This window comes from Melospiza georgiana, chromosome 2 (genome assembly GCF_028018845.1).
Source record: "Melospiza georgiana isolate bMelGeo1 chromosome 2, bMelGeo1.pri, whole genome shotgun sequence".
Lineage (NCBI taxonomy): Eukaryota > Metazoa > Chordata > Aves > Passeriformes > Passerellidae > Melospiza > Melospiza georgiana.
In genome coordinates this window covers 96,351,468-96,366,227 of record NC_080431.1, presented here as the reverse complement: position 1 = coordinate 96,366,227, position 14,760 = coordinate 96,351,468, and the positions used below count along the sequence as shown (strand labels likewise).

The 14,760-nt window shown below is 37.6% G+C and overlaps 2 protein-coding genes across 3 annotated transcripts in view; one reads left to right on the top strand and one right to left on the bottom strand.

Annotated features, from left to right (window-relative positions):
* CMSS1 (cms1 ribosomal small subunit homolog) overlaps window positions 1-14,760 on the bottom strand; it is a 223,568-nt gene that overhangs the window by 107,413 nt on the left and 101,395 nt on the right. The gene's annotated exons all lie outside the window — the stretch shown is intronic.
* Window positions 1-14,760, top strand: part of FILIP1L (filamin A interacting protein 1 like) — a 189,090-nt gene that overhangs the window by 74,669 nt on the left and 99,661 nt on the right. The window contains exon 3 of the mRNA XM_058043488.1: window positions 11,994-12,083. The gene's annotated coding sequence lies outside the window, so the exon portion shown is untranslated. The remainder of the gene's footprint in view (window positions 1-11,993; window positions 12,084-14,760) is intronic.

The window sequence follows — 14,760 nt, the reverse complement described above, 5'->3', positions numbered from 1 at the left end:
CAATGGCCCTTCAGATAGAATGGCAAGGAAGGAGCATATTTAAGACTTGGGAAAAATGAAAATTAACACAGCTTGCAGTGACTTTATTAGAGGCTGGAGCCCACGTAAAATCTGTTTGAATAATGAGCAAGAGATTTTTGCCTTACATTACACAAAGGATCAGACTAGATGACTCCAGAGGGTCCTTCTGACCAAGTTGTGATAATACATATGCTGGAGAATTTTAAAGATCAGGGTTATTTCCCAGTATGAATTACACTATTCCTTGTTTTAGTTTTGATCTTCTAAAACTAGACAAACCCCAAAGGAATATTATGCACACAGCAGAGCCTACCTTTAGATACTGTCCAAATGACAAATTTTCTGACCAAGGAGATAGCAATACCTCTGTTTTCATTAATTCTCTATTCGGAATCACAGGATTCAAATTGTTGATTTCCAGCATTACCTCATGCTGGGCCTCCCTCTGATTAATTAAAACTGTATTTGCAGAGGAAAAAGAACAAAAAAGCAGAACTGCAGTAGTTTGAACCAAGAGTGTCCCTGATAAAAGAAATGGTCTGCTGTTCCAACTACTTTCCATAGGTTGATTGTGAATTGTAACCAGACAAGATCTTCTTTTTCAAGCTTCCAGAAACTGGCAAACATGTCTACTGCACAGGAAGTCATATTTATAGTTGCATTACTTTCCACAATAAAGCAATTCTCCTATAATCAGAAGGCTTGCTAAATGAAAGATCTTCTTCCCTGAGATTGCAGCCTCTTTACAGAAAGCTTCCAACTCTACAGTTAGTAATGGCTGAGGAGGGAAAAACACAGTTCAGTACAGCCCCCACATCATTGTTATATAGCAAAGACATACCAGGATTTTTTATTTCAAAAAAGAAGAAACAACTCTTGAAATTCTGGTATTGCAGTGTGTATTAATTACCCTGTTGTGGTACCATTTAAATTTCAGTGTGTGTTTAGCTGACCTGCTTTTTTCTATCTACCTTTAAATTCTTCTTGGATATAGAAAGACAGAGAGCTTCTACTATATAAGCCTTATTATATACTTGGGCAGGGCCTTTGAGCATGCAGGTATTCCACAAGAAATCTGAAGCAGTACATTGCTTCATTTAAGGGAATAATATTTCAAACCCCTCCAAATTACTACAGGGGACAGTTAATAACTTGTACATTTTTACTATCATCATGCATACAGAAAGTTATTAAGAAAAACCCAAACACCTACTTGAAATTTTCAAATTCTCTTTCAGCAACTGTATCAGAGTATTTAAAAGGGCACAGCACTAGCTTTGGCTAAGAATTCCCCCTCTTCCCTTAAATGCAGAGAAAAAGAATACCATTTTTTAAAGGAAGATAGAGAGCTTAATACTTTACCCAAGCAGAAATTCTTCAAAACCAAGAAATCAATGCAAACTCATTCTTACCTAAAATTAGAAGAAAAGAGAGAGGAAAAGGTAAGAAAGATTAAGAATCACCCCCTGGAGTATCAAATCTTCAAAATAGAAAGAATTCCCAAACAAATCTAAAGTAAACAAGTTACATCAAAACAGGAAATTGCAATTTCTTTGAAACAGCAATTAACCTTGTGAGGGAAACCACTACTAATATAAACAAATAAGCAATAAAGGAAACCATTTTAGCAGAGGGAAACCTGTCTTGAAGCAGCGTGACAATGGAATATAAAAACACTTTGCCTGACATGATGGGTCTCTAAAGAAAATCACAGCAATTCTGTAGTAAGGATTATGCAGACACAAGCCTCATATAGGTAATTTTCAAGGTTTCAAAGAGGAGGCTGGACCACAGAAATTCAGAAACTTTTAAATACAGGACTCAAATATAAACTGAATGTAATCTCATACTGTTGTCACACATAAACAGGAGGATTTTGAAGGATGTCCATCAGGCTAAATTGCTTTTATATTCATGGTTTTCCATGCCCAATCCTTGTTGTTTATAAATAACTACAGCTAAAGTAAGCACAAGCACCATGGTGATTATTTCATTATATTAAATGGAAAAGAAATAAGAAAAGATAAAAAATCAGAAACTTGAACTTTCATCAGAAGCTGATGTTTTCAAAAATTTGCCTAAGGAACATGCATACAGAATTGAAAACAGATCCAACATTCAGAATGTAAAATCATTACTTTTAGATAAAAACTAATTCTCAAATCTGAAGTCGTTTTTACTTTCATTGCTTGCATTTCTTAAATAGCTGCAGTGAGCAGTAGTCCTCTTGTATTTATTTGGTGGAAGAAAAGAAGTTCATAGTAGTGTAAGAAAGTTATAAATAAAATAAATACCAAAAACAGAAACATTTTTTATTTCAGATTTTAAGTCAACTATCTGCAAGAAACAGCATTTCAGACTCTCCTTATTTGTTCTTGTTTATTACACTGGCGCCCTTTGTGGCTTCTTGTATTTTAGCAACTGGAACATACACAGTAAAGCTAGCAACACAACAGAAGTTTAGCAAAGGCAGACATAACTTGATTTTAAGAAACCACCACAGAAAAGAGCAAGAAGCTCTACAAACAGTGGAACCAATGTGGTTTGGCTTCCCTTGAATTTGCGTCTTATGGGGATTTGAAACAATGTAAGAAGGTCCACAAGCTCACACCAAGCTCTCTCTCTTCTACCTGGGAAGCCACTGGAATGAAATTTGCTAAAACTTATTATAATAAAAATCTGTTTCTCAGCTGGTCCATCCCCAACACTGGGAATGACTGCCTGAAAAACAGATAAAAGTCCTTCTTCCCTAGAAGAACAGGTCAGTGACAGAAGTATCAGATCCAATACTTTTAAACAGGTTCATTCCATTTTTACTAAGTGGTATTCAACTAAGGAAACAAACTCTCTTCATATCTGAAGCAGCTTCTAAAATTCTATAGCAGTGTTAAGTTTTGTGACTTGTTATCTTTTTCATGCATTTAGGAGAGAGAAACCTTTATATGATATTAAACAAATCCCCAGTCAGCACATTCCAATATTTACAACCGGGGGGGGGGGGGGGGTGGGGGGGGGGGGTGGGGGTTTAATAAATTCAGAAATGGAAAATATTTGTTATAGAGATCTAAAAGACAAATACACCACCTATGCCTCACTACCCACACAAAGCAAGTTTTTTCCTACCTCTCCTAAAGAGATTTGGGAAATGGAAATTTCCAATGCTAGAGAAGTGGCAGAAAATAACATGTACAAATTAAAAATGTCACAGGGTTGCACTCAGGAAGCTTAAGAGGTTATCTCTGGAAACACCTTCTCAAATGGAAAAATGGTGGCAGCAGCAATCATGGGAGATGAGGGAAAATTAGGGCAATCTAAAAACAAGACAAACTCACCAAAGCCCAAGAGGAAATCTGGAACAGGAATGAAGGAAGATCTCTGACAGTACATTATGCACTTTTCTCATGTTGTTAAACCAAAGAGCAAGAGAGCACTGAGAAACTCTGAATTCCCCTGCCATTACCTATCTGCAGGAGCTCAGACTAAGGACTCCCACAGTGAGCCAGGAGTCAGGCAGCAACAGCCCTGAAAGGGTTTCTTCAATTCCACTTGTACTACTCAGGGGTGGTGTTTTTGTTTTGTTTATTTGGGCTTTTTTTTAAATTTTTGGTTTTTTGTGGGTTTGTGTTTTTTTAATTTATTTTTTAACCCTGAGATTCCCCACATCCTTCGGGATCTTGTAATATGAGACTGTTGAACTGATGAATGGGTAGCATGAACATCCAAAACCTGAAAGGAGACTGGAAAATGCATTTCTATGCACTCTTCCTGGAAGATGTGATGCCAACACCCAAGTGAAATAGTTTGCTGCAGGCTTCCTGTGGTGCTGGTACAACTAATATAGTAGCAAAGGCCACAAGAAGAAAGAATATACAGCAAAAATAAAATAGTAAATCTTCATTGTTTTAGAGACTTCAAAGGACTTTTTCTGAATATGTAAGACTCTGAGGTTGTCTTTTTGCATCACCCTATGCATGGTGATCTTTGGGCACACAGAAATACCCTAGCAAGCCTTTGAGAAAGGTACCTAACTACACACAGAAACACATGGTGGGTGACCTTGGTGTTATCAGACAAGGTCTCTGCAGCTTGACAATACACCACAAATGCCAAACAAAGAAGAGCATGTGCAAAAGGCACAGTACTCCTTCGGGAAACCTGGATTCCTGGATTTAAGTAGCCAAATAAATAAGATCAAGCTACAGTTATAGCCATTTAACCCACTTAGTTATTTTGGCGTGGTACATTTGTTATCTGGCTACCTGAGCCAGGACACTGCTGCCAACATCTGTTTCCTGCCTCTCAGGTCCTTCCTCAATCAGAGGTTCCTCTGGATTTGTGGGCTTGCCTGAGCCAAGGAGCCAGACAGAGCTTGCTCTCTCTTTCTCTCCAGGGCTGTTTGCAACCACGACCTGATGAACTGGAGGGTGGTGATGTCCTGCCTCATAAACCTGCACAAGTGAAAGTACAAGTTTTACAGAACAGTTACTTTTTACACTTCTACTACATTCAGTGCCTTTCAATTTTGGGAAAAAAAAAAAAAAAAAAAAGACATTTTAAAGCCTTGTTTAATTTTCTAATTGCAAGCATGAAAAAAGAAGGGTTTGGACATAAAGCAAAAAATCAGTTCTATAGCCAAGGCACTGGCTATATCACCAGAAGAAAACAAAAGCCAGAAATACCATTTCACTGCTCAAACTGAAAGATTCTAGAAACATAGCTTACATAAAGGCACGTGTCAAACAATATGCTTATTTTTTGCCTAAACACTGACTCACTGAATGAAATCTATGTTACTCTTTAATGTAAACAGTTCCTTTAAAAGCAGGAAAATTAAATACAGACAACATTAAGCTGAACACGAACTTTTGCCATCCCCAGGCATCTGGGTAATTATAATCATTAACTCCATTAGCATGTGCTGCAATGTAGGTAAAAGCATTCACATTACATTAGAGAACTTTTAGATATTTTAATGAGATGTTTACAATAAGAATTTACTTGTCTGGTGCATCTTTTGAGATTAACAGATCATAGGATGTTTGTTTTACTTTAAGATATGTTTGCAAAATGTAATGAAAGTGCACACATAAAGTTTTATCTAAGGCATCAGTATAGCCTTTATTAGTAGTTGAGCCTTTTAGAAGTAAGTTGGGTTGGTTTTGGGTTTTTTCCTGGCTAATTATTCAATTTGACCATTCTTTTCTCTTAAGGCAATATTATTTCCAAGAAATGTCACTTTTCCACTTATCAAGGTTGTTTACATTCTACACAAATGTTATGCTCTCAAGCTTTCATTTTTGAAAATTTCAGAAAGTAAAGAGGATGAAGCTGTGCTTGTAAAAACATTCTTTAGTAACAGAATGAGTCTCAAGGCATTTTAGGTTTCCCACAAGACATTTTTCTGTCTATCATTTTAGAAGTTTTTCCCACACATTGTGTTCCCAATATAGGCTTTGGCAGGTTGTGAGATACAAGCTGGCTGGAAAATGATAGTCTGCTTTCAGCATATTCTTGTGCAGTTAAACATTAAGCACTTTTTGCACAAGATAATTCAGACAGCAGCTCACACGGAGAAAAGGCGACAGTTTCAGCTGAGGAAAGCTAAAGTCCTGAAGGATGCCAAAGACTTTGGTGACAGTTCTACAGAGAAAACAAAGGGATCTTGAAAAAAAATCAGCATTACTTGAAAATTCTACATTAACTTAGTTTTGGTCTTTTAAAAGAGACTTGAGAGCATGTGACAGTTAATGGACACACAAATAAAACAAATATTGTCTGTGTGTACACTCTCTTCAAAGAGTATCAGAGAACATGCCTGTGTTTTCATATCAGTAAGAAGAATTTCCCAAATGCTTCATTAAGGAATCAATAGGTGAACCAAATTTGATGGGAACTCTTGCACCTGCAAGAGTTGCTGTTTGTATTTTGTAAGCTTTTCTCTGTACAAATACACAAGAAGAAACAGGAGAGGGACGGCAACTGACTCACAGTCCTATTGCAAAGCTCACTAATGTCAAAACCTTATCACTGTTAAACCCATGAACATGAAAAAAACTTCAGTTGATAAAAATCAGAATTCATGTAAGGACAGAGAAAGTTTCTAAAGCTGTCTGGATCACAGATATCTAATGGCATTTTTCATTTAGCCTTATGGTCAGCTATCTGCAGAAAGTGTATTGAATGTTTCATAAACAGTTTAAAACAAAAGTGCTTCTAATCAGATCTGGCAGGAAAGGGAGAAATGCATACATAGAATGAGGTAAGTGTGATCTTGCCCAGCTGAAGAACAGGGAATGGCAGAGCTTCAGGCCATGACTCACACAGACACTAAACAGTAGAGAGCTACAGATAATTCTCAGGTAAACTTTGCATGAGCCACTACGTCACCCTCCTGTACCCTTCCTGCATTAATCATGTCATTAGTAACCTGACGCAGCCCAAGAAGAATGTCTGATTTACAGGGAGCCCAGCAATGCTAACAGAACAAACCCTTTGGCAGGTCAAAAAAAAGGAAAGACCAACCTAAATTTCATTTTAGTTTGAACCACACCCTTAAAGAACATGGAAACTAGGAAAAAGGAAAAACAGAAAAAGGTATCTTCCCACCATGAGATTACATACTTCATTAAAATCTCCCGATGAACCAGTTAGGAGTACAAATACGAAGAATTTGCAAGAGTGGACGGATAAAATCCAGCCCAAACATGTACCTAAACAAAGCAAACGGGACAGGGGGAAATCCCCAAGCTTTCTTTTGAAGTTTTTACCACAGTTACGTAATTTCCATGTTAGTCTAGATGTTTTTAAACCTCTTTTACAGTGTACAGTTGGGAACTAATTTTACAATGAGTACAAAGTGTACTGTTAAGCAAGATTCATGTCTCAGGTATCTTGGTTACTCCAAAAATACAAAAAGGGTAAGGGGAATCACTGGGGTAAGTGAAAAGAAAAATGGAAACTTCAGAATTTATTTTAAAAATTATTGCTCAGTCTCAACTGACAGCAGTCACTTTGATAAATGTGGCTATAATCTACATTATTGTATAGGCTATTTCACCTTAAATACCCTGTAAAAGTAATGGTCACTTGAAGGAAGGGCAGATCACTGCCATTCATTCTGAAGCAAATGAAAAACCTTGTAGATTACCTTAAAAGCAGAATGGAATTACCCTTAGTTTCTTGACACAAACAAAATTATCACCCAAACCAAGGTGTGCAGGTAGTAGCAGCGGCTGTGTTAAAGCTCAAGTCCCACAAAAGCTATTTCATAGTAGCAATTTCCAGAAGAGCACCACAGAAAATGTGTTCTTAACCCTAAGTATATGGCAAATCCACTTCTTTTGTTGGAATTTTATCCAGTTTCTCATGGCTTCATCTGTTTCTAAGTCTTCCTAAGAAGACTATTTTCTTGATACTTCCTTCCCATTGAACACTCCTTTTCCCCTCACTTTCCTCTCATTTTATCTTAGCAACAATTCTGTGAACTGCCAAATTAATTTCTTACCTTCATGACTTTGAAAGACAGGGTTGCAGGTCTACTTTCCATCTTAAAGCCAAGCTCTAGAAATTGAAATCTCCTTTGTCTTTGACTCTCTACAAGAGCTGAGCTGAAACAGCTAAAATATGCCACCTCAGTTAAAACCAGCTAACTATTTTGTTCCTACTCATTATTAATGGCATTCTTTTCACAATATTTAAAGTAGTGTACAAAATATGACCAACTGTACAGCTAAAATGGCAGCATAATAATCACAATATTAGTGGAATGCAAAATAACAAAGAAATGCACTTATCTTCTCAAACCAGTTTGGAAAGCTTCTCCATCATGCCATAACAGTAGCCCTATAGCTCTTAATGAAAATTTTAAAAGAGATGTTCTGAAAGTTTTCTAAACTTATGTAAATGGCATGTCCCTTTCCTGGCTTCTTGCTTTAAAGCCAACAGTAACTTGAGAGAAGGAAAAAATTCTTTTGTCCCTGGTAGTTGTTCTATGTCACATGCTGGAAAACACAGATAACCCCAAATCTTAAATAGGCAGTAATCTGCCTTACAAATATTCCCTTTGTCATCAGTCTTTCTGAAGGTCAGGTAAAGACTGTGTAGACACAGTGAAACAACTCTCAGAAGAGTGTCTACATGGATAAACAGGGTTTGCCAGAAAACAGTAGGTGTTTGTGCTTCATTCAGCAAAAGTGCTAAGGACAGTTTCACAACTTAGGTTTATTTTGGGAGGAGTGGGAATATCTGGCTTGTCTTTTTAAATTTAAGACCTGAAATCAAAGAAAAGATTTAGAGATACAATGCCAACAACTTAATGAATATTCTGTAGTGTATATAAGCACCCTGGGGAAAACCTGCACTCAGATAAACAACAGATTCCATCTTCCCCTGCCCTGAGGAATATAAACCAGGCTCAAAGTTTACACCTAATTCAATAGTGGCTTTCAAAACAAACATATTTCAGACATATCTAGCAAATACTCCTCTTCCCACTCTGCATCCAAAACTTTCTCTTGGAAACAAACGGCCTCCTCCTTGACAAAGATTTCATGGGTATCTTCCAAATCTGCCAACAGCAGATTGCATTACATAGTACACCTAAAAATTTCAAGCTGACCTACATGCCCTCTTAGAAAGCTGTGTGTTCTAAATGGCCCACACACACTCAACAGAGAGCCAAAGCCCACAGACACTCTTTCAAACACGTTAGGTATCTGTCCCATGGAGAGAACCTGTGTGTGCCTCCATGCACGCACAAAAGGGTGAGAAGAGCTTTCTGCTGAAAGTGTTGAATATCCCACAGCACATATCTGGGTCCTCAGAGGCTTCTCCTATACCCTCCTCTGTGGCACTGCTTCTTTTGCCAGTACGGCAAGGAGGAGGAGCACTCACTGCCCACTCAGGCTGCACACCCACTGAAGGGAGCAGGAAGCTGCACTTTGCCAAAGGGAACATGCAGTGGAGCTTGCATGGTCATTATACACCCCTTCCAAGCACACCGAGTTTTCTGGTGGTGGGAACTGAATTTTATGCCTTCTGCCAACTTAAAAATCTATCCCTAGTGAAGAAAAACAAAACCAAAGAAACAAAGGAGACAATGGCTACAGAGACTCCAGAGGAATGTAATGACTGGAACAAAAGGCAGCAGCAATAGTGTGACAAGGGTTTATTAATGGGTCAAAAAACAAGCTCAAATGACTCAGGCACAGAATTAAATCCCAGCAGGATTTCCTTAAATCTCCTTTAGAGACTGCAGGCCTTCGTGCAGTTTGTATTCAAGCTCTCTTGGGATCATTAAAAAGAAGGCTCTATCTGGTCTTTCACCTCTTGATCAGAAGGATGCCTTACCAAAACAGGGCAGCATCACTGTCCCCTTCAGCAGAGCAGAAACAGGCTCAGGAGAGTCAAATGGTACCCTCTGAAAGCAGGGCAGAGTCAAAGCAGAGCACACACAACTCCTACCAAGCTGCCACAGGTGCAAAGCAAACTGTTTCCTTGGAGAGATGGTAAGAATTCTGTAAGAAAATGGTCAAGAGGGTTTGTGCAACTACTGCTCAAAAAGTACATCAATAGGCTGTAAGTGTGGAGAGATGTGACAACAGGGCAGTGATTTATGTATTTTATCCCATTCTTTCAAGGAAGGCATGTCTATAACCACCCTAAACTACAGCCTTGCTCTTTGGAAACACTACCTACCCATGCCACTATCGGGACTTTCATGCACCCTATGAACACTTTAATATTTCCTTTTGGTTATTAATTCATATGTAGGTGTCATTCCAAGTCACACAAGAGAGAGCAGGGTGTTGTGATTTTGAGCATTTCTACATTTCACAGGTAGCTACTCACAAAATTGACACCTTTAACTCATCTATGCCAGGCCTTATTTCAACTATTCAACTTTAAAAGCTCAGTAGCACAAAGGTTAAAACATTAATTTAACAAAAAAACTCAATTGCTTGGAATTTTAAAAAACCCCACCAAATAAATTCAGAAATCCTACCCTTTTCACCAACAAATCTGCAGATTTTTAAACAGAACTTTCCAAGCAGTAAGAAAATATATTCCTTGATGTTCTGTATATACCATGTATATACCATGCCTTTGATGAGGACAACCACAACAGCCTGGTTTTAGTTTCTTTTAGAATACCAAGACAATTTCTTCTATACATTTGATGAAGAGGCAAATGCTTCAGGTGCATGTCTAAAGATGCAGGAGAAAGATCAGAATATGCTGAGATCAAAAAGGGACAGTCACAGAACTGACTGGAATATGGACTGAACAGAAACAAAATCCACATTCACCGTCAAAACCAACCCAATACACTTTGAAGAAAAATACAAAACAAACACAAAAACCTTTAAATAACATAATTTTTACATCACTGTTACAAGAAAGCATGTTATTTGAGTTCCTTGTGGTAGATCTCCTTGAAAAACCAAGGAGACAGACTGATGGACTAACATAATTTCTCATATTTTGCATTGCTAGATAATTTTGTAAGGTGAATATTTGCGCTGCATCTCACAAAATTTTTTTCTTTTAACAAACAATTATTAAAACAGGATTCTGGTTTTATCTCCCTCCTGTGTCTGAATCTGTAACTGGTAATTACAAAAACTTTCTCCCTTTTGACTTTGAGAGTGAATTCTCTGCTTCACTATCAAAAATCAGACCTCAAACAAGAAAGCCTCTATAGATCTAAAATTTTGTGCCTCTAGCATTTAAAAGCAAAAACAAATAAAATGTAAGTGACAATGCAGGGCATCTGTAATTTTAAAAACTCAAACATGTTTCTTTTGTTAAAAGGTGTTATTGCAGCCTTTCTGGTATTTGTTATCTTATTAAAATAGCCAAGAGAAAAGTGATCAAATGGCACGTTACCTGAAAAAGTTTGAGGCAGACAATCATGGGAATACTTGAGATTACCTGACATTGACATGGAGACAATTCATCACATCCAGAAAGCAGTGGGAAATCAACATAGCCTAGCAGAACTTTAGAAATCTAAGTGTTCAAGAAATAGTTATCCAGAGCGCATGAGCTAACCCAGACTAACTGGTGCCTTCTCCCGCTACTCTGTCATTACCCATCAGTAATAGATGGTTTAATACTAGAAATGTATTATGTGGTTTTTCACTCTTGGCAATAACTTCCAGGAACAGCAGAAAAATCTAAAATATAATTCAGTTTGAAACAACTGTGTGTGTATATCAAATGAGCTGATACCAGCAAACAACAAAAAAAATGTCTTCCTGTATCTAAATGATCCCATTTTCCTTCCCTTTCTTTGCTGTTACATCCTTGGATCATTTTCTAAAAACACAGATCACACTTGTTTCATTCCTCAGCAGGCAGCAGGGCTGAGGTTTGCACTCAGGTCTTCCATCCCCCAGCCTGCCTTTATCTCCTCATGCACCTCACCTGAGTTCCCAGGTCACATCTCTATAAAAAAATCCCAACCTCTGCTATTATTCCATTCAGCATCCCCATGGTCCCTGGCCATGAGCTGCACTTCAAAGGGCCCTTCAAGGTCAGTGACCCAGCTTCACAAACAGGCCAATTCCCAAAGAGGAAATTACTACATGAGTTCCAGCAGCTCGAATGTGTTCACTCCCTACCAACATAAATTAATATTTTTTTAAACTACAGAAGAATATAGGAAAAAAGTACAGAAGAAACAAGTTTTTCAATGAAACAAAGAGCAGAGGCTAAATAGCAGTGCTTTATTTTAATACTCCTAGAAGCATCTGCTAGACCTTATTTCAGTTAATCATATTATTCATGTGCAACATTTTAAGCGGTAGAATCTTTCCAGGATCAAGTCCAACTCTTAATAAATTATTTTATAAAATTTTATCAAGCTAATGCTGAAATGAGAAATTCTGCAATCTAAAGAAAAAACCTCTCAAGCACTATTTACTTATGCTTGTTTAAAAATAATAATTTATTTTTTATTTCCACTGCAGATTCATACTATAAGAGACACAATTCTGGAGACAACTAAGAGGAAATTTAGGGAAAATATCCCTAACTATCAGCAGAAGAGCTCTGAACTGGTAGGAATTATTTTTATTTGCATGCTTTTATGTAGGTACTTCTGAAAAATATAAATAAAATACAAGCTTTCTCATCTCTGAACTTTTCAGTACAATGAAAATAATAAGAACCTGTATATACAGGACACTTTTTGCAGATAACTTGGTAGACTGACTGGTGAAAAATGTTAAATCTTTTAAAGCTAATTCTTTTAAATAATAAGTCAGAGAATGCATTAGGGGAAAAATGAGATTTTGTTCTGCTTACTAAGGAACTCAATTAAATTAGTGAAAAGCACATTAGATATCAAATCAGTCTTTGAGCATAAACTAAATGAGAAAATGTAAGTAGACTTGTATTTGTGTTTTACCACTTTTTCAAGTCAAAGATACCCCTTAAAATAGTAGACAAAACTATCAAAAATGATGTGAAGTCCTCATATGTTTAACAGGTAGGTTCATCCAGCCAGTAATATCATTATATTAAATACATACAGTGGTTACCACAATTGCTTTTCCCATTTGCACATTAGAGCAACAGACAATGTTTTTTCTGGACTGAAATGATGTTTCTGTAAACATAGCCTGGAATTTCACCGTTTCATTTAAATTAATATGGATCTTATGGTAAGTGGCCCCAGGAGAAAGCATACTTCTGATGTCTTTGCATGAAACACACACCTTCCTGAAACACTTCCTGTCTTGCACCCGTTTTTGGATATTATCACTGTTGTCTGACAAGAATGAGGTCAGCTAGGATTTGTAGCAATACTTTACAGCAGCTGTCCAGCATTTCTTTGGAACTCCACAAGCATTTAACTCCTTAACTGCCTCACCAAAACACACATTGAAGTCTTGTAGGAATACTGGAAGAATAATGACTTTCAGGGTGCTGAATAGTCTCAAAGGGTTTAACGGAGGGAAGTAAAAGACTGAGCTTTTCAGGTGAGCAAAAATGAGCAAGATCATGAGGAGGGATGAGAACTTAAGAAATGTTACCACCTTTGTGGCAGCCAGGGATGGGGAGGCAAGACAACATGATATATACAGAAGGAAGAGACATACTGAGTTTGAAAAACAGCAGAGAGACACCCAGGTTTAAAATAGTCAGGTTTATCAGCATTCTCCCACAGAGAGCCACTTGGCTGACTTTCAACAAATAACAGTCCATTTGCTCAGTAGCACCAATAAAGCTGCACTAAAATTGTATAAGCAGCAAAGAGAACTCTGAATTTGCACAGAACTTAGTTATAGGGTTACACAACAAACTTCCATGCCCAATACTTTCACAAAACTTCCTGATGTTTTAAAACTAGCTGTCTCAGGTCAGGCTGGGTGTCAGAAACCTTTTAAATTTGTATAGGAAGCAGCATTCACACAATCACTAGGATGAGCTCAGTGCATGAATTAATCTCTCAGTAGCAAGAATTGATTTGATCTGTATCAATCATGCCTATATTTCCATTAAACAAGCCAAAATCTGCACCCACGGTTCCACTGGCTGTGGGAGGGCAGACAGAGCCACAAAGATGCAGCATGGTATCTGGCATAAAAGCTTTACTTGTATAAAAGTTTATGTGTTTAATTATTTTTAAGTTCCACTCAAGTAAATTTACTTGCTGTCAGTTTCCTGAACTGCACTGGCCTGGGCTTCCCTTGGAGCAGCTTTAAGATGATCCAAACTTGCCATGTCACCAAACCCAAGTTTCTCTGCTTTGTTGCTTTTCCACACATTGTGTAAGAGCTGTGGGGGAGATGATAAGAGCTCCACACCACAATCTCTCCAATTCAGGCACCAGAAAAGGCTCTGAGGGAACAGCAACTAGGAGTGCAGAGTATGTGTTAAAAATGCTCCACTGTAAGACTGGTGAGAGACTGTGATCATGCAGCACAAATATCCTGATAAGAGAGATACCCAAAGCATCTTACTTTCCTTTCTCACTGTTTTTACAGGTGTTGCACACATCTCTCTCCTTTATGTGAGTGATCCTAGTTTGCATCTTTTTTCCAATAATACTGTGATGACTTTGTGATTTAAACCATAATTTAGTTACAATATTAATGCTGGCATAGTCTTAAAAGACCAGCATTCCTCCCTAGTTCCATACTGCTCACACTTTGCAGGGTTTTGGCAGCACATGACTTAGCTCATCTAGTATCAGACTGTGAAACACTTCAGAATTTACAACACATCTAAGAAAGTTACAAACTCGACTTGGGGGGAGAAAAAGATTTAAAACCAAATATTTCACAAAACTGATTCTGTGTTACAAAAGTCTCTGTGTGCCTCTGGCAGCTTCTGTTCCCACCTGAGGCAGGGCGTACCCACATGCAATGTGTTATACATGTGCATGCAGGTCTGCAGGACAATCTCCATGCTGCCTTCCAAATGGCAACTTTTCAAGAAGGAGCTGCCACTGTGCACCTTGTTGTGTACAGCAGCTCGAGTTAAAAGCTGAGAAGCAAGTCCACACACAAGAAAATAGCTCAGTAAACCAAGAAAAACAAAGAATGAAAAAGTAAGCAATTTCCAATAAATTCACTTGGCTCTAAATGTACAAATGCTTAGGAAGCAAATAACATTCAAATGAATGTTCCTTGTCCTATCACAACATTCCTGATGAATTTAGTCACAATAATCAGAGTAAATATGTATTTAATTTTATTATACATAATTGAGAGATAAAATAGAAGGAAC